The sequence below is a fragment of the Agelaius tricolor genome, unplaced genomic scaffold, assembly GCF_023055355.1.
Source record: "Agelaius tricolor isolate 1412-34295 unplaced genomic scaffold, bAgeTri1.0.p SCAF_21, whole genome shotgun sequence".
In the NCBI taxonomy this organism is placed as follows: domain Eukaryota; kingdom Metazoa; phylum Chordata; class Aves; order Passeriformes; family Icteridae; genus Agelaius; species Agelaius tricolor.
In genome coordinates, this window is record NW_027269281.1 from 4,744,092 (window position 1) to 4,763,742 (window position 19,651).

At 39.3% G+C, this 19,651-nt stretch overlaps 1 long non-coding RNA gene across 1 annotated transcript; it reads right to left on the reverse strand.

Annotated features, from left to right (window-relative positions):
• Positions 1-4,809: 4,809 nt before the first annotated feature.
• Positions 4,810-12,764, reverse strand: LOC139598929 (uncharacterized). Its single transcript, XR_011682081.1, has 2 exons — positions 11,639-12,764; positions 4,810-5,497 (listed from the first exon to the last, which is right to left on the reverse strand). It is a non-coding gene; the product is annotated as an uncharacterized lncRNA (long non-coding RNA).
• Between the last annotated feature and the right edge of the window lie 6,887 nt (positions 12,765-19,651).

The window sequence follows — 19,651 nt, forward strand, 5'->3', positions numbered from 1 at the left end:
CACTGAGAGGGACAGCTCTAATCCTACTTAACTGCTTTCTCTCCCAGTTGAACTTTTCTGCTCCTGTGCTTTGGTTTTCCCCTTTTTTTCATCACAGACTTCAGGCTCCTGTTTTTGAAGAGTTCCTCCTGGTTTGGGGAGAGAGGGAAGGATTAATTTTCTAATCGTTTGGCCAGTTGTATGGGATTGGTGTGGGATCAAGTGATTCCTCTTGCACAGGAGGAAGTAACCCATATTTTGCTTCTCTCAAATCTTGACTGGGATTCTCTTCCCCTCCCACTGACTTGCCCTTCAGTGATAGCCAGCCATTGGGTAGATTGGAGTCCTGCTGTCTAATTTCACCTTAAATAAAAAGGGAATATGAAAAGCAAACCTTTTGGACCCACTGTTATAATATAGTAAGAACTGGGCTAATATCTGCAGCTTGCTGCTTAAACTGTTTTTGTGTGGTTTAAGCAAAAACCTTTATTTTCTGAATTTGTTTTTCAGAGTTGCAGCTGTAGAACTGATGAATTAATAGCAAGCTTTTTTTGTTAAAATATCAAGAATGTTTTCCTTGTTGAGAACTTTATAAAATTGAAACACACAGCATTTTTGAAACATTAACAGCTAGTCTATAATTTAAGAATCTTTTATGTTTGAATATCAACTAAAATCTTTCTTCATTATTTAAAGACACTTTTTTTAGCTCATGGCATACAAACAGTCATCCTAAGTTATTTTGGTTTTTTTCCTCACCAGCTTTGTCACAGAACAAGAGGAAGCTATGGTGTGCATTCCTTGCATTGTCATTCCGGTCCTCCTCTGGCTCTACAAGAAATTCCTGGAACCCTATATCTATCCCATTATCGCACCTTTAATTAAGCATGTGTGGCCCAAGAAAGCTGTGCAAGAAACAATAGCCACAAAACAAGGTCAAGGAGGCAGCAATGGAAATCCACAGGCACCTTCAGCCATGAAAAGAGATCAGGAAGATGAATCTGGAATTTATAAAGTAAGATTAATGCATTTAGCTAACCAGGGAAACTACAGATAAAGTACCCAGCCATAGTTAAGTGGGAGCACAGCAAAAGAGTAAATCATTGCATGTTTTTAGACATTTTTGTGGCTATTTTCTTATGAAAGGGAATTGCTGGTACTGAGCCAACTAGAAATATTTACTTCAAGACAGCTTCTGGTAGGTCTTGGAAAGATAGGAATTGCACCTGTTTTCTGAAACAGCTTAGTTAATTTTTTTTAATGACTGGCCATTCTTTCAGAGAATAAAAAAGAGAAGAAAAAAGTTTAATAATTGGTACATTACACCAGATACATAAAGCAGAATTAAAAAAAACGCAAAATACACTCTTTAGCCACTTCTGCCTCTTGTAATGGAGGAAAATGTTTAGTGCATCTAAATCGTGCATTTATTATTTATCTCTTCTATCAAAATGCAGAGATTTATATATCTTGACTCTGCCCTTGTTCCCCTCCTGAAGTAATAACTATTTGTAAAGCTAAAGGGACACCAACACTTTGGTTTTTGCTGCAGATTTCATAGATCACTGGCCCTGCTTCTAAAAGTCATTTTCATCACCAGCTGTTACTGTTCTGGGTGTGAAGTCCTTTTTTAACATCCCATTTATCATGCTGTCTTTTATTTGCAGTTTGAAAGCAATGGTGTTGCAATTGGAATTGCCACAAAGAGGTACACAAAAGTTTGTGACAAGAAAATGGATTAAAAGAATTCAGTCCTAAGGATTTTATTCCCTTGTGTCCAATATGAACTGGTGGTATTTCTCCTCTCATGCTGAGACTTTTCTTCTTTGTGTGTTTTAGCTGAATAAAACCCCTTATCACTTACAGGAGAGAGTTTCTTTTGCCACAAAAACGGCGGCTAGCACATTAATTTAAAATGTTTGAAAAATCAAGTTCTTCTATTTTCCTCACTGGAACTGCTTTTCATCTATGATCTATTTGGTGTGATTGGAGTTTATGTTTAATAACTTATGAATAAATCTAGCTTTGAAAAGGTAAATGTATCTTAGCCTCTTAATTTAATTAACTGCTAGTGTAATCTTTCAGGCTTTCACCTTAAAAGCTATGGCAGTTCTTGACCTTGCTTAAGAATTATGGATTGCATTGTGGTGACAGAAGTGTCACATTTAAATTATGAAGAGTTTAGATTTTTCATGTCAAATCTGGAGATGAGCTAAAGGAGTTACGCTATATGTAAAATTAACTTACTAAAAGCAGAAAGTCTTGATATCATACTTCCATTAATAATTTTCCTGGAAATATTGTGCCTTTCTTTCCTGAAGCAAAGCAGCAGAGGCATGATGGAAGAGAATTGTTGCTTTATATTGTGTTGCAGTGGTTTAGAATGTTGCAGACCTGTCTTTCATAAAAACCCCACCCTCCAACTAAAATCTCTTTAACATGCTTGAGGAATTTGAATTATAATAAACCAGGATTTTATTTAAAAATAAGTTGCTTCATAAAATTGTCCTTAGGCTTCTGAGCTATAAATATATAAAGTGGTAACAAAGTTTTTGAAAACCTGGAGACAGGCCCCAGGCAGAAGGAGACCATAAAACTACTGACTTCCTAATAATAAAGACCAGCTTTGCCTCCTCCTGAGAAGATGCATTCTGCTACTGACCTACATTACAATTGTGAAACGTTTTAGATGTCCCTGTGTTTAGTAAGGAATAAAAATTAATTCCTGCTTTGTCCTCTCTGCCAAAACAGAGTACTCTTTAAAAGATTCAAAACCAAAACAATTTCAGCAGTTTTGGATTGTTATTTAAGATTTATTTTCCCTAAAATCCTACCTAAGATATGTCTTAAAAGGCTATGCTATTTTCCCATTGTTTTTGATCTCTGTATCGTTGGATATTTTGCCCACATTGTTGCAACAAATTGTACCTTTACCAATGAGAACTTCACCTGGTAAAAGGTAGGTGTAATCTTTGCTGGGGTGGATTGGGTTTTCTAAACCAATCAACCCCCATCTCACCCTAAACAATAAGTTCCTCTGCTACCACTACTCTCACAGTTCATGCTCTAAATCTGAAAACTGGGAACTTTCTAAGGGTCTGGAATCACCTTGCAATGAGAAAGGAGTAAACTGCCTGAGAAAGTCACTCCCATGTATTTCAAATGGCTGTAGAAATGGAGATTGATGGCAAGTGTGCAGCTGGACAGAAATACGTGTTCTGACATTGTGAGGATATCTGAAAAGATTGTCCCTTCTGCTGTGCTTCCTGTCTCTGGGCAGGTAACCTCAGCCACTGTTTTAAAATGTTGGGCATCTCATAAACAGGCCAAAATTTTAGAGTATGTTCACCCCTAACAGATGTGAGCACAACAAAAAGTAGAGCAAGAGCTGTACCAGGGCTCCTTCAATTTGTAAATGTATGCAGTCAATTTAGAAAGTGTACATAATTCATTGAGTTATTTAGGATATTATTATACAAGGAAGTACAACAGACTAACATGGGAAAATGAAGTGTATAGTAAATTAGACTGTAGGGTGAACTAGGCTTCTAGCAGTGTGCCAGCCAGCACTGTAAACACCAGGCCTACTAAAAAGACTGCAAAACAAACCAGCCAGATAATGTGAGTAAAATTATACCATTTTGTGCTTTCTGGAATGAGGTTTCAGTACTTTTATCAGCTGCAGTTAAATTCTACCTTGAGTATTCTGCATCACGCAACTTTCTTGAATAAGATAATTGGAAGTTCGGGCAGATTGGTGTTGCAACTCTTCTGTTCCTATTATTTTCCAAAAATAGCTAAATAATCCTATTGTGTTGTGAATAGTAAAACAATCAGGTGAAAGCAAAGGAACTGCCTGAGCCTGATCATCTGCTGGGATGCAAAGAAGTGGTCAAAGCCTTGTTTAAGAAAAATAAGTAGACAGAAATTAAAGAAATAATTACATGAGAGAATAATTGTCCTAGGGTGACAATTTTCCACTTCTCCCCAAGGAAATTTTTTCCCGAACCAGTTGGGGGGAGGGGCCGTGTGGGTTTGCTTTCTGGGGGGGGGCCTTTTGGAGGTTTTCTCCCAAATTTGCCCTAAACCAGGACAAATAATATATATCAAATAAATTGAATTTAACTGAGAAAATTCCCATATTTTTGTTACTCACTAAAACCAAGATTTACAAAAGGGCTTAGGCACATAATGATGTAGCAGCTTCATTTATACCAAAGACTTTTAGAAAATTGCAGAGTAGGCATCTTTAGGGCTCAAAGTACTTCTGCAAATCTAGTCCTAAGATCTTCAGCACTAAAGCTGTCTGGTTTTGTTTAAATACTATTGAGGAAGGATCAAAAAAATCAGTACTTGAAAATAGTTGAAAAATAATTCAAATCAACTAATTTTGAATATATTTTTATGGGCATGTCTAAATGTCATGGTACCTTCCATGTGTTGGTTTGCAAAGGTAGCTGGATGCCAAGGACCTAATTTAAATACATGTTTTAGAAACTGCAAGTATATGCAAAAAAATCTTAAAAGTTGAGAAAGTTTTATGTTGCTGATTATTGTCATAGGCCTGATTCTGAAAGCAAGGAATTGAACATGATCAGCCCCTAAGGATGTCTAAACTAATAATGAATTCTGCACAAAATTATCTTTATTCAGATGTGTTCATAGAACACATTTAAATTCTCCCCACAAAGCTGATCTAATGACAATATCTTAGTTTAGAAAGACAGGTGTCTGCTAAGGAAGGCAGGAGCCTCCCCTGAAATGGAAAATATAAGCCCCCTCCCTCAGAATTGCTATAAATTTTAAATTAAGAGGCTCTCAGGCAAAAAATATGGGAGCAGCAATAACAGTTCTTTATTAGGGGAGAAAATAAAAAAGATAAAATAAACAATGCAGTAAGCCAAAACAACACTGAGAGTCAGAACACAACCTGACACCCTGTTGGTCAGGGTGTTGGTAGCAGTCCAATTGAAATGGTGGCTGCAGTCCTCCTGGAGTGTCAGATGTGGTTCTGTTGGAGCAGGGATCCTGTAGAAAGGGTGTAGACTTCCTCTGAAGATCCAGTGGAAGAGGCAGCTGTTCCACTGAGAAATCCATTGGAGAAGCTGTTCTGGTGTTCCAGAATCTCAAGATTATATCTGGGTAGGAATGCTTGGCTCCTCCCTCTGGGTGGAGCATCTCACAATGGGATGCTATAGTTCTTATCAGTCATGCAGTGACATTCAATAGCCTATTAGCAGATGTCTCTCCCGAGGGAGGATTAGTTGTGGAAGAAATAAGGAAATCTGCCCACTTAAAAGAAGACAACTGCCATACAGATGGCAAATAGAATACAATTTGCTTGGCAATCCAGGACAGACAGTAGTACAATTTGTTGTTATTACTGAAATATAGCAATCACACCCCAGCCTTCTGGGAGCTTTTGGGCATGCCGCTAAGGTTCAGTCCTTGGAGTCATTCCTTCTTGATCTCTGTACAATGCAGAATTTTATTGCTGAAAGAACAGTTGTTTCAGAGGCTGCAGGTAAAGGAAATGAAGAAAAAATTAATTTACGCTTAGATTAACTAAATCTGCATTCAGTGAGAAGTAATTCTGTTGCATTAATCTACCTAAGACATGAAAGTAGGGATCATCTTCCTTGTGCAGTTTTCTCATTCTTCCAGCCACTCCCAACTGAAAATCAGCTAGTTTCGTTGGGGGCCCAACTTAAATGCCTCTATGCTTCCAGGTGAGGTTGTTTGAAATTATATAACCGTCCTAATTAATTTTTCTAATTAATTGTTTAATTAACTTTTAAATTAATTGTTTTAATCACTATCAGTGTATTAGTCTTAAGCAGTGTAATTTTCCACTTTAGCCAGCACGTAGCTAAGCTTTTCCCACAGAGTGCTAGAGTGTGGTTATTAGATTACTGAAACTTTAGGTTTTGCTAAACTAACCCTGACAAGCTTCAGTGAACAAAGCCTGGGAGAGCTAAAGTCTAAACACCTGGAATCCAGAATATATAGCCCTCCAAGGATATGTTGAAGTAACCAGAAGATAAAGAAGAGACTAACAAAGACAATTCATTATCTGCTGGAGACTCCCTGTCTGGGAAAAAGATAATAAAAAGAGCGAAAAATGTGGACAAATTAGCACGAGAAGTGAGAAATCAATAACCAATAGAAGACAGAATACTAATTAATGAAGAGAATTATGTAATTTAGAACCACTGAACATTAATTTCTTTGTTTGCTAAAAATGTATAAATAAATGAAAAGTTTTGAAAGTCGTGTGCATGTAGGTGGAGCCATCCCTATGCACCCTGGCCAGAATAAAGTAATGCCTACTCCCTAATACTAAAAAAGAATGTTAGAGAGTTTAATTTATCCCAATGTTTTTGGTGAGAATTTTTGGTGACCCAGACGGGACAACTGCTTCTGACGTGCCACGGATTCATGGGATTGAGAGAGGCTTTAGCATGCACCAAAGGTTTTTCAGGGAGGTCCTCTAATCTCCTGATCTTGTGAGTTCAGGGCAAGGCCCCATGGCTTTTATTGTAGCATTACTGAAGGCATAAAAGGTATACCTAACCATAAGCTGCAGTTGAAAATCGCCGCAGAAATTGAGCTCTATAATACAATTGGGTTATAAAAGTGGTGATACAACAGTAAAAAAGGAGTGCGATATTTGGGTTATAAAAAGGAATCACTAGTGATGATATAATTGGCTATTTTCTATTAAATATAATTGTAAAACTGTGAGTGTCAAAGGGTGTGGGTTTGAGTCCTACTGTCTAGTTGGAAAACTATATGAGCAAGAATCAGAAGGTGCACGCATGGGTTCAAGTCCTACTTGCCTTTGCATTAGTCGGACACAGTGCTGCATGCACATGAGCCACCTTGTAGAGAGGTTTGCCAGGTGTTCTGCACCTATTAAAATCCTATGATAAGCGTTAATGCCTGAAATGTAAATTATTTTGTAAATGTGTGTTACAGTATTATTGAGCCTGCCTGACTTGGGGATGCCCGTAGTGTATATATATTTAAAAAAGAAAAATTCATTCGCTGTAAGAGTGTTAAATGCAAGTGTTTGTTTATTGTGTAAGTTTTAAGGTATTTGATGTGTATTAAATGTTTGTTTATTGTGAATGTTAGAACATAAATTGTCAAAGCATCTCCTAAGCTAGGCTTGTGTGTTCAGAGTGCTCTCAAATGTTGGCACAGCGAGACTTACTGCTTTAGTGTTAATTATTGAGAGTGTGTTTAACCTTCAGTTATTTTTTAGTAAATGCAGGGTCTGGATTTGCATTAATTGTGGCTCTGACACTAAAGTGGTTGTCAGGGAATTAGAGATTTGGTATCATAATGGGATTAGGCTTGTCTTCACAAACCCGGGAAGGGGGAATACCAAGATGTTCACCTTAAAGTTGTATTTTACAACATTGAAAAAAGTTTAAAGGCAGCCCTTTAACTTGGAAACAGTTAATAGAATGCTGTAATTGTTGGTGGCCAGAGTATCCATTAGATGATCAAGAGAAGTGGCCTGTTAATGGTAGTGTGGATTATAATATGGTTTTACAGTTAATGTAATATTGCCAGAGAAAAGAGAGGTGGAACAAAGTGCCTTATGTAGATCTGTTCTTTGAATTGAGAAACAGTCAAGATTTGAGAAGGATGTGTGGTTTGATACCAAGGGAACTGGCTGATTCTATGGTGTTAGTTTTGGAGAAGGACAATGGGCAGAAATCTCCTGAACATAGTTGTCATGTAATACTGGGAAGTGATGTATGAAGCATGGTTGTGCAGGGAAAGAAATGGAACTGTTGGTAGGCCCTGGAAGGAGGTAGAGAGGAGCTGAGGCTGCAGCTGAGGAGGTTCCTCCAGCTGCAGGTGAAGGAAGCACAAGTGGTCAAGCTGACAGAGGAGTGGAAGAAAGGATTTAGGGTTTGGAAAACAATGAAGGTTTTAGTCAGGTGGCAGGGAGAACACATGAAGGAGGAAAGAGAAGGAATGAGGAAAAGGCAGTGATCCAAGCCCCTCTCCAGCAGGCAATGGGGACAGAAGGACTGATTACAGTTAAGGTACCTTTCTCAATGACAGATTTAAGATCTTGAAAAGAATTGGCAGGAACATTTGGGGAAAATCCTGAGAAGGTGGCTAAAATCTTTGAAACCATCATCAAGACTCAGGATCTGGATGGGAATGACATACAGGTAGTTTTAGGTACACTGCTAACTCCGGGTGAAAGAATTATAGTAATAGCAAAAGCAAGGGAAGAGGTTGAGAGAATGCATGCTCAGAATATTCAGCAGGGAATGGTGGATTGGCATTTCCCTCTTGCAGATCCCTGGTGGGATCCTAAAAACCTGAGTCAAAGGGAATTATTGATTCAATATCAGACTAGTTATATTTGGGATGAAACACGCTATTCCAAAAGCTATAAATATGTCAGTCATATCAAGTGGTCCAAGGAAAAGATTAATCCTCTTCTGATTTTCACCAGTGATTAATGGATGTGGCCAGAAAGTACACTAACTTGGAGCCAGAAAGGGAGGGAGATGCGTTACAGTTAGCAGCTTTATTCATGGGACAATTGGCTCCAGATATTAAAAAGAAACTTCAGAGACTGGAGGGGGAAGATTCTAGAAACATAAACAGATTATTGGAAACCACCTGCAAAGTATATAATAACTGAGAGAATGTCAAGGAAAGCAGGGATAGGAAATTCATAGCAGCTTTAATGAGCCTGAAAGCCCAGGGGGGAGGATATGAAATAAGGGATCAAGGGAACCCAGAGAGGGGTGGCTCTCATAGTCAGCCTCTAGGTAGAAATCGGTGTGCAAGATGTAAAAAAGAAGGTAATTTGAAGTGTGACTACCTATGAAGAAAACGGCACAACCTTGATCAGGCTGCAAGGCTTTTAACAGTAGATGAAGCATGAAGGGAACTGGGGGAGTAATCTCCAGCTGAATCCCTGGTTACCCTGATGCTGGGGAATGAACTGGTGGATTTTCTGGTGGATACAGGAGCAATTTACTCTGTTCTAAATACATGTAAAGGAGCTTTTAGCCAAGATACTGTAAATGCCATTGGTGCCACTGGGGAGAATAAAAATCTGCTGGTTTTCCAGCCTTTAAAATTCGAGGTAGGTAGACAGTGGTTAACACATCAATTTCTATATATGCCTGAATGCCCAATGCCTTTGTTAGGGAGACATATTTTAAGTAGATTAAATGCACAAATATTTGAAAATGGACAAATACAAGTATGTATTCCAGTAAGTAAAGCCCTGGAGGCCCAGGTTTTTTATGTTCCTACAGCAACCAAAAGCAACAAGGAATCTCAGAGGAGGTAGAAAATACTGTCACTCCATTGGTGTGGGCTGCTGGAGTTCTAGGGAAATCAAAAGCAGCAGAACCAGTAAGAATACAGTTTAAACCTAACACCAGACTAGTAAGGCAGAAAATATATCCTTTGAAATTAGAAGCTAGAAAAGGGTTAGAGGAATTAATTGCTACATTTGTGCAACATGGATTACTAGGGGAATGTGAGTCAGAATATAATACTCCTATCCTACCGGTAAAGAAGCCACATACTAATGAATACAGGCCAGTGCAAGATCTCAGTGCTATTAATAAAATAGTGCAAGACATACACCCTGTGGTAGCAAATCTTTATACACTTTTAACTACAATTAAGGAATCTGATAAATGGTTCACTTTTGGATCTTAAGGATGCTTTCTTCTGCATATCCCTTGACACTGAGAGTCAACCCTTGTTTACCTTTGAATGGGACATAAAACCCAATTAACATGGACTGTTCTCCCTTGAGGATTCAAAAATAGCCCCACTTTCCTTGGAAACCAATTGGCAAAAGAATTGGAGATAGGGAAAAAGGAGAACAAAGAAATCACTTGCTGCAGTATGTAGATGATATTTTAATTGCTACAGGAACTCACACTGAATGCATTGAAATTACTGTAAGTTTACTAAACTTTTTGTGACAAGCTGCTTACAGGGTATCCAAGAAGGGCTAAATTGCAAAAGAGCATGTTACATATCCAGGATTTACCATTTCCTGAGACTATCTGAGTAAAGAACAATTTTAGGAATGGCTGGTTGGTGTCAGCTATGGATTCTTAATTATGGACTGTTAGTAAGACCTTTATATGAGTCCCTGAGAAACCCTAAGGAGGTATTACAGTGGACTCAGAATGCCATATAGCTTTCAGAGACTTAAAGAGACCTCTAATATGAGTCCCTGTGTTGGTATTACCTGACTTGACAAAACCTTTTGTGTTGTTGTAGAGACGGACATGACATACACTGAGCAACATATTAAAGGCCTCTTTTATTGCTGCATGTTCTCTTTTTATACATTTATTAACAAAGCACGTTTCTTAACAAAGCGTGTAATTAAATCATTGGTCACAATAAAACTGCTCATTGTGTTCATTGGTACAAAGCAATTTGTGTGAACATATTTGGCAAGCATTTACAAAAATCTTTAAGGCACATATTCGTTCTGTTTCTCTAACTGCAAATATCCCTTTTTATCTCTGTTCTCTTGGTTCCCATGAAAACGACCTTGTCTTCTTCCTTTCTGGGGTAAACACAAATTTTATCCACTTCTTCTGCTAACTCAGTCTTTTGGCTCACAGACCAGCTGTCAGCCCTCTCCACACTTTTGAGCTGTTTGTGCATTAATGCTTATACCTTGCATTAGGTGTGCTACATCAGAGGTTGGGGACGTGGAAAAGAGCTGTGAGATATTTTTCCAAACAACTGGACAATGTAAGTAAGGGATGGCCCACCTGCCTTACAGCTGTAGCAGCAACTATCCTTTTAATAGAAGAAGCCCAGACATTGACCATGGGTCAGAAAATAATTGTTTATGTTCCACACATAGTTATATGTTTTAGAACAAAAGGGGGTCACTGGTTATCCTCAAGTCGAATGCTTAAATATCAAGTTTTCCTGTTAGAACAGGATGATGTGGAACTGAAAATTACTACTGTCTTGAATCCAGCTATGTTCCTTGAATCTGTACCACAATGCCAAGAAGCCCTACAACATTACTGTCTTCTAACTATTGAGCAGGTTTACTCCAGCAGAGAAGGTTTAAGGGATACTCCAGTAGAAGATTCAGACTGGGAACTGTTCACAGATGGGAGAAGTTTTGTGTGTGAAGGAAAGTGGAAATGTGGGTATGCAGTAATGATCCAAACCGAGGTAACTGAAGTCAATCTGTTACCACCTCTGCACAAAAAGCTGAGTTAATCACTCTGTGGTGATCCCTAGAATTGTCTGAAGGTAAGAAGGTCAACATATGGACTGATTCTAACTATGCATTTGGAGTAGTACATGCCCATGGAAAAGAAAGAGGGCTCCTTTCCAGCACAAGGATCTCCTGTCAAATATGGAGACATTATTAGACAATTACCAGAAAGTGTTCAATTACCAACTAAAGTGGCTCTCACGCATTGTGTAGCTCATCAGTTTGGAAATATGCCAACTAATGTAAGAAATTGATTAGCAGATAAAATTGCTAAAGAGGTAGCAGAGAAAAGCATCCTAATAGTTGTTCCTTCAAAATGTGTGAACCTTTCAAATGTAACCCCAGAATAGCAAGCCCAAGATAAAAAGCTAGCTGAAGTTTTCGGTGACAGGGTCTTACCAGAGCAGAGTAGAGCTGGAGAATCACCTCCCTTGACCTCCTGGCCACCTTGCTTTTGATGCAGCCCAGGACGCGATTTGCTTTCTGAGCTGTGAGTGGGCGTTGCCAGTTCATGTTGAGCTTCTCCTCAACCAACACCCCGAGTCCTCCTCAAGGCTGCTCTCAATGACTTTTTCTCCCAGTCTGTACTCATGTCTGGAATTGCCCTGACCCAGGTGCAGCACCAATGGCTATGACCGCAAGCCCATGTCCCCGAGCTTCCCAGGGTTATCGAGGAAAGCCTCCTGCCCTCAGAAGGGTTCATCTGGAGGACGACGATCTCCCCGGGGAAAGGTAATGCCCGGAGAGATGCAGAGCGGCGGCAGCTGGGCCTGCCCACCCCAGACCACACTTCCCGGCATGCCTCGTGGTGGTGCTGCCTCACCCTCCGTGCCTCATCTGCGCATGTGCAGCGGGCCGCGCTGGAGACGTAGTAGTTGGAAGTGGGTGGTAGCAATGGATGGACGCGCCTGCGCTGTGCGGAGGCTGTGGGCGGCGGCCGTTGCGGGGAATGGGCTCTGTAGCGGGGGCGTGGCTAACCGCACCCGTGGAAGCCGTCTTGGCGGCTAGCCAGGCCCGCTGAGGTACTAGGGCCGTGGTACTGGCCGCCTCAGCGTTGAGATGCGACAGGACGAGCGGACGGTTGCCGCAGACGGGGTAAGCGGGGTATTGGCAATACCTCTGGGTCCGCCCCAGCGCAGGGATTGGCTGGGCGGCCGAGGTGCGTGGGCGGGTGGACCGCCGGGATTCTTCTCCGTTCCTGACCTTCAGTGCCGGCTCCGAAAGGGGCGGGAGTGCAGGGAGTTGCTACACTCCCTGCAATATCCTGATTGTCCTGGTGGCCACCGTTACCTCGTGGCTCGGCACCATATCACGACAGAGGCTTGCACTTGTGCTGTAGCACCGTTGCTGCAGAGAGTTTCCGGTGCCGCCAGCTCTACAGGGTGTCTACTCCCGGGATGATACTGATATCGGCCAGACAATAAACTTTCTAACACAATTTGAAGCATTAGAAAGCAGGTATTCTTTATCAGCACTGGGTATCTCCTTTAATCTGATGTGTGTGGGGAAACTTGACAACGGGGTATTTATTCCGTCATAATCATACGTATTAATTACAATGTACCTTCTAGCTAATACATAAACATCACTTTTCCTAGAACTAATTTGCATGTATCCGCCTCCTACTGGAAGTCCTTTTATGGTCCTAGAGGGTCATCTAAAGGGGTCTCTGATCGTTGTAATCACTGAATCCTTCGATATTATAGACGACCTTTCCTTGAACTTTTTCTTTGGCCATGCGCTGTTGCTTCTTGTTACATAACTTGCCAAAAAAACCCACTATAGTCCTCATCTGTTTCTCCACTAATTTCAGCAACGTTTATCATCCTGTGTGCACACCTTTACATTCTTTTATCATTTTTGCTAACTAGTCTTTAAGCTCTATCCAGCAACTCCAGGGGAAGAGAAAGTTTCTATTTTAAGGGGCACTGGCACATACTGTGCCCCCACCTGGGTGCTCCCTGCCAGGGACTCCAGGAATCTTTCAGGGTTCGAAGGTTGTGCTTGCTGTCCCTTTGTATGTGCTCAAATACAGAATGAGAGGGGTTCATACCTGTATTTCTCATTTTGTTTTCTTAGTAGCATTTATTATTAATGAAAAGACTATAAAATGACATAATTTCCGTTCTGCTTTTGTGAAACAAGATTTTCTAGTTCTCAGTGGTTACTGCTGCAGTACAACAGGTCTGTTCAGGCTCATTTTGGTTCCTGTTCACTCTTGCTAGTTTGTTTTCATACTTCTGAAAGCTAATATTTAACAAAACTGGTAAATAGTTTAAATGAGAATTTGTATCTTAATTATTAGGCTTTGTATTATCTTGTATACTTTCATGCCAAGCACTGTTGTTTGTTTGTTCTTTTGTACTGTCAATTCTCAAGTAAAAAAATGTTGAAGTTGCTCCATTTGGGGTGGCTGAAAAATTGTTATTGCTCCTTAAATTGCCAGGATCTTGGAAAGGCCCCCTTCTGTTCTCTCCCTGGACTGTTTTCTCTCTTTACATTGCTGCTGCATCAGGAAAAGCCTATGGACAGCCTGAGGAATAATGGGCCCTGCTCAGCACTCTCACCTGGCTGAAGGAACCATCAGCTCCTTCTCCTCCAGTCCTGTGCTGATGCTTTACTAGCACAGCTTCTAATACTTAATATTTTCTGCTAAATTTAGTAGAAAAGTATAGCAAATTATTACTAAACTTGAGTGGCTCTGGTATTTACAGTGATTTTACCAGATTAATGGAGGATATCAGGATGTTTTTAACATGCTGATGACTGACTGAAGGTATTCAAAGGAAGAAATTCTGTTTCCTGGCCAATGAACTGTTGTCCAAGTGGATGGTTAAAGATGATAATGATATTTCTTCAAAGTGTATTCTCTAGAGTGGAAAGCCTATTGCACACTTTGGCAAGTATAATTTCATTTGCAATAGATCTTGAAGATAGGCAATATAAATCATGATATATAGTAGAATATAAAATTAGGTGTACATGGAAAACAGATTTTGCCTTCTGTGCAATATGTAATTTTAATGCTGTACATAGATTTCTAGCTGTGGGAAACATTTAAAGCAGAGGTAGGTAGCTCTGTTGTAAAAATATGCATAATGACCAATTGTGGAAGAGTACAGATGCCAAAATAATTGTATAATCTTTGAAATAGAACAAAATATACCAGTATACAAAGAAATTCAGACCTTCTAATTAACATGTAAGCATTTGTTTGAGGCTTAAAAGGCAGTTGAATTTTTCTTTTTGAAACATCACATTGGCAATTGGACAGCTTTTATTTATGTTTGAGAGTGAAATAGGAAGAAAATCTTTATGTGTAATAGTAATCTTAACACCCCTTCCATAAAGCATTATTTTTACCAAGGTAGTAGCTACTTAGATTATAAAATTGTGCTAGGTTTAGCATGACTTGTGTCACATCCAGCTCAGCTGCCCAATTGTGGTAGAAACTGAATCAGTTACTATGAATTGTTTTTAGGTGAGGGACAAATTAATAATCATAAAACATTTTCATATCAAACAGAATCTCCAGCACTATATCATCCATCATATATTATCAGGTAGCTGGTGTAAAATGATGGTTTTGAAAACCATTTCTGTATTTGTTGTGATAAAAGTCTCTTTGGCTACTGGAAGAAGATATGGTTAAACCAGTAGTAGTTGTACTGATATGCAGTATATTCTTAAGCTGTAAAGTCAGGTCTCAGTATGGGTTGTGCATAATTTTGATTAGTCTTTTTTTTAAGGTCCACATTCCCCTGAGATTCTTATTTAAAATTCAATTTGTTCTTCTAATTTTACAGTTCCAGTACAGCTGTCCTGCAAGCAGCAGGAATCTCACTGGTGAGGGCAAACAAAACTATTTAAAAATATCTGCCCACTGCAAAGAGCAGAATTAGTATTTGACTGTTCATTCTTGAAGGTTTTAGAAAATATCTTATATACTTTAATAGTTATTTAACAGGTGGAGAGAAATTAAGTCTTCTAATGGTTGTTTTGCTAATTGGATTAAAGAAATTATTTCTGTATTTATTCCAGGAAAAACTCGCTTTGTTTGAATTCTGACTTAAACTTGGGATGTAAGAGTAAAGATAGAGGTAATTTTTTTTAATTTCTCCCACACCACCTCTCCTTCCCTACTATGATAGGATGTATTTCTAAAACTGATGCTACCATTCTACTCTCAGATTAGTAGTGTTATAGATGAGTAATGTGATGGTTGGCTCTCACAATTAAGAGATGGATATTATGTGTATATTAAGAGAAGTTTTGTAGATGTATAGTGATGTTATTGTAATATGTCCTCCCACGGTCCTCTTTCCCCTCTCCCTTGTAATAGCCTTGGTAGTCAGGGCATTTGGGGAGGGCCAGCTTGTTACTAGGAGGCGCGGCATGATGACACCTGACGTCCAATCAAGATGTAAGAAAGTGATCTCCACCAATGGATAGCAGAGAAGGAGTTGACTGACAAAACTTTGGGAGGGACTAAGGGTATAAAAGGCAGAGCATCCATTTTGTAAATGAGCATGTAGCTGCTGGTCATGGAGACTTCCAGAGCTGTAATTTTTACTTATTCTGTCCTTTGTTGTATTTTTGTTAAGGCTTAATGTGAAAAACACCAATCACTTGTTTTTAAAATTTTAAAAGTTTAATCGTAATAAAATGGTTATAAAAATAGTAATATAATTAGAGTAATAAAAATTTGAACAATTGGGATTGGGACAATACGAGACAATAAAAACAAAGAGTTACGGACAGTCCGGGTACCTCTTTCTGGGCAGCATAAGCCCGAAAAAGGACCCCTGTTAACAAAAGATTAACCCTTAAAAGCAATAGCCTGTTGCATATTCATACATCTCATACATGATGCATAAATTCCATTCAAACAAAGGATTCTGTCTGGTCAGTGTCAGCTTCTTCCTCTTAATCCTAACGGCATCTGCATGCCTGAGCAAGGCAAGATAAGTGAGTTTCTTCTGATAAGGGAGCAATAAATTCTCTTTCTCTGAAAGATTTAGGTGTCCTGTGGCTGCTATCTGGTGCGAGTACCTCATTCCTTTCTTTAAAAAATATCCCACATACATAGTTTCTATTTTAACTACAAAAGTTACGTTTTAACTACAAAACTGCATTTACAATACTATTAAAATTTTAATACAGCACTACTAATCAATACAACATAATACATATAGTAAATATCTGTGTAGAGCCATATAATATGCACTTTTCACATTTAATAAACCTTTGAAATGTTAAAAGTGAACATCGTTTCTCACAGTAGACTTGGTGCAGTAATTATTTCATAAAATGTTATTTAGGACTTATGTAGGTAGTCAGAAAAAATTATGTAGTTTTTGCAGCTTTAAATTTTGTTAATTCATTATAAATTTTAGAGACTTCTGAACATTAGGGAGATTTGGCCACAAATGCTGTGTTTCAGTGTGAAAGCATAACTAGCAACATTAGACATGAACAAAATTAAGGGGTCCCTAATAGATCTTGTGGAATTTTATATTAATGAACTAGAGATATGTTTTGTTGCATGTGTGTAAATTAGACAAAGAAGTACTTAAATGCTATAAATGCATATTTACCTTTAAAAGTTGTGAAAAACGCCAATCACTTGTTTTTAAAATTTTAAAAGTTTAATAGTAATAAAATGGTTATAAAAATAGAAATACAATTGGAGTAATAATAATTTGGACAAATTGAATTAGGACAATATGAGACAATAAAGACAAAGAGTTACAGACGCCAGGGTACCTTTTTCTGGGCAGCACGAAAAAGAGGACCCCCGTTAACAAAGGATTAACCCTTACAAATAATACCCTGTTGCATATTCATACACCTCATACATGATGCATAAATTCCATTCAAATACAGGATTCTGTCTGGTCATCCTCAACTTCTTCCTCCAAATCCTAACAGCGCCTTCGAGGCAGGAAGAAGTTCGTTTCTTCTGATAAGAGGGCCATAAGTTCTTCTTCTCTGAAAGATTTAGGTGTCCTGTGGCTGCTATCTCGCTGCGAGTCCTTTCTTTAAAAAAAGTATCCTACATAGCATAGTTTCCATTTTAACAATTTTTATAACTTAAAACTATATTTAACACAGCACTTAAGAAAACTAATACAGCATTACTTTCTAACACAACCCATATAATATTCATTTTAATATTTGTGAAAAGCCAGTCATAAAATACATGCATTTTTCACAAAGTTAAATGGAAGCTCTGTCAATTTTTTAACATAAAGATGTTTGTGGGATTTGCATCCTGTCTCGGTCTCTCTTCAAGCCTCTCAAAGCCCTGGGCCAGTCCCGAGTCGGCAGACACCGGGGGGGGGGGGGGGGGGGGGGGTAGCCCCGACACGGCCGACAGCAGGGAGACACTCTCTGTGCCCCGAGGGTACTGAGGGCACTTAGGCTGGTTGCCTTCGCTGCAGCAGAGACAGCAGAGACATCGGTAGAAGAGCAAGGGCCGACTCTTAGCAGGGGTTAATCCAAGGTTTTATTAGGAGTCCCGAAGGAGCTCCTGCACCTCAGGGGGCCTCCTGCCGAGAGCCCCGGGGAGATGTCCCAAGGTCACATTTAAAGGGAGGTGGAAACCAAAAGTAGATAACATTTTACCAACCAATAGGTATCTCTGGGGGATGGGTGCTGGGGGATAGACATATAGAACAGCGTATGGGGCAGGGCTTGGGGGGCTGACCCCTGGCCTCTGGCTAATCACTCGACGACTTGGACCGAAACTTCTGGATGGGGGGGATGGGATGCTGAGTGATTGACAGAGAGCCAGGGTGGGGGTTTGGGGATGATCTCATCCTGGGAGAGGAATTACACAGGTAAAGGGAGGGGGGTACAGTCTGGGATAAACCATTTGGGAAGAATATGGGAATACAAAACAAAACTACTTCAAAGTATTACAAAATATAAAAACGCACTACAACAGCATCCCATCAGCAAAAGCTTCTTCAGGAGGTTTAATATATAACTGCTGTGAAAAATGACCAGATAATATTGGCTTTCACATTTATATATTAGCTTATGCACGTTACTAGTGATTATAAGTATTTAGAAAGAGCATCAACTATAACTCTTTTTAGCTGCTTGTTAATATAATCTTTTAGCTTAAGTATGCACTGTGTTACTCATAGAAATAGTAGTGTAATAAATAAAATGTCTATGTATCACTTATGGAAATAATAGTGTGATGAATGTATTGTAATAGGGACCTTAGCAAAACATTAAAAAAAAGGCTTTTGTGTAACTAAAAAACAGTGTAAGGCCATCCACTGACCAACCTGTCCAAGTGATAACTGTGACACAAACTCAGAGCACCTGAGGACAATTAGAGAATACCATATTAAATTTAAGGAGGACATACTGAATCCTTATCAGAGGATGTGAAACAGCAGGATGGAGACACAAGAAGAAATAAAATATATTGCCTTGAAGTGATACGCGGAATAAATAAACTCCACAACCAGATATAGTTATGAAGTGGGTATGTATGTCAGGCCCGGCACAAGCGAGATAGCTCTCGTGAAAACTTGTGCCCCGAGCCTCGGGCTGTCCTACATCTTCATTCACAAAGGTATTCCATATGCAATACATTGCACAACTTTTCCATGCATATTCAACCCCTGGCCCTGCCTGTTCTTGCCTCGCATGGTAATCAGATCCACGCCCTTCTGGGCGTGTCTTGTTTGCTGTGGTGGTCGCACGGGGATCTCTCGGTGGTCTCTGAGGCTGAAGATTGTAGTCTTCCTCATGACTGAACTTTTGAACTTTTCTCCTTTGCGCATGCGCTTTTGGTCCCTTGGTGCTTATCTCAGTACGTCTGTCGGCCTTGGAGACGGAGTCCCTTTATCTGGTTTCTTTGCATCCCTTGGTCTCCTCTGGTATTGTTCTTTTATGCAAAAAGCTTCAGAAATTTGCATTTTCCTATGTCCTTTGTACCATGGTAGAGGTTTCTAAAGTAAAAAGGTTAAAATTCAACACATAGTTCTACAGGCTAAACTTTAAATGCTTAATACATATTGCTAACTCGAGTGAACTCCAAAAATCTCTATTTCAGCCTGACACCCAGGATGTCATGCAGATAAGCCAGAGTGTGATGAACTCAAACAAAGCATCAAAAAGTTCACAGGAATGTTTGAATAATGTATGTATCTCAGCTATGTAACAGAAGAATGATAACATTGTCTGTATACCCCCAGTGTGTTTTTTGGCTGTTGGCCAGGAGCACCCCAGCACTGGAAATATTGTCCTTTTTTATCCTATTACTACTGCTATTACTATTATTATTATTAAACTTTTAAAAACTCTAAGCAGTGAATTCTGTTTTTCACAGAAAGCAAGCCTATGTGCCTTTCTTTGGTGTGAAAAATGCGTATTTTATGATTGGCTTTT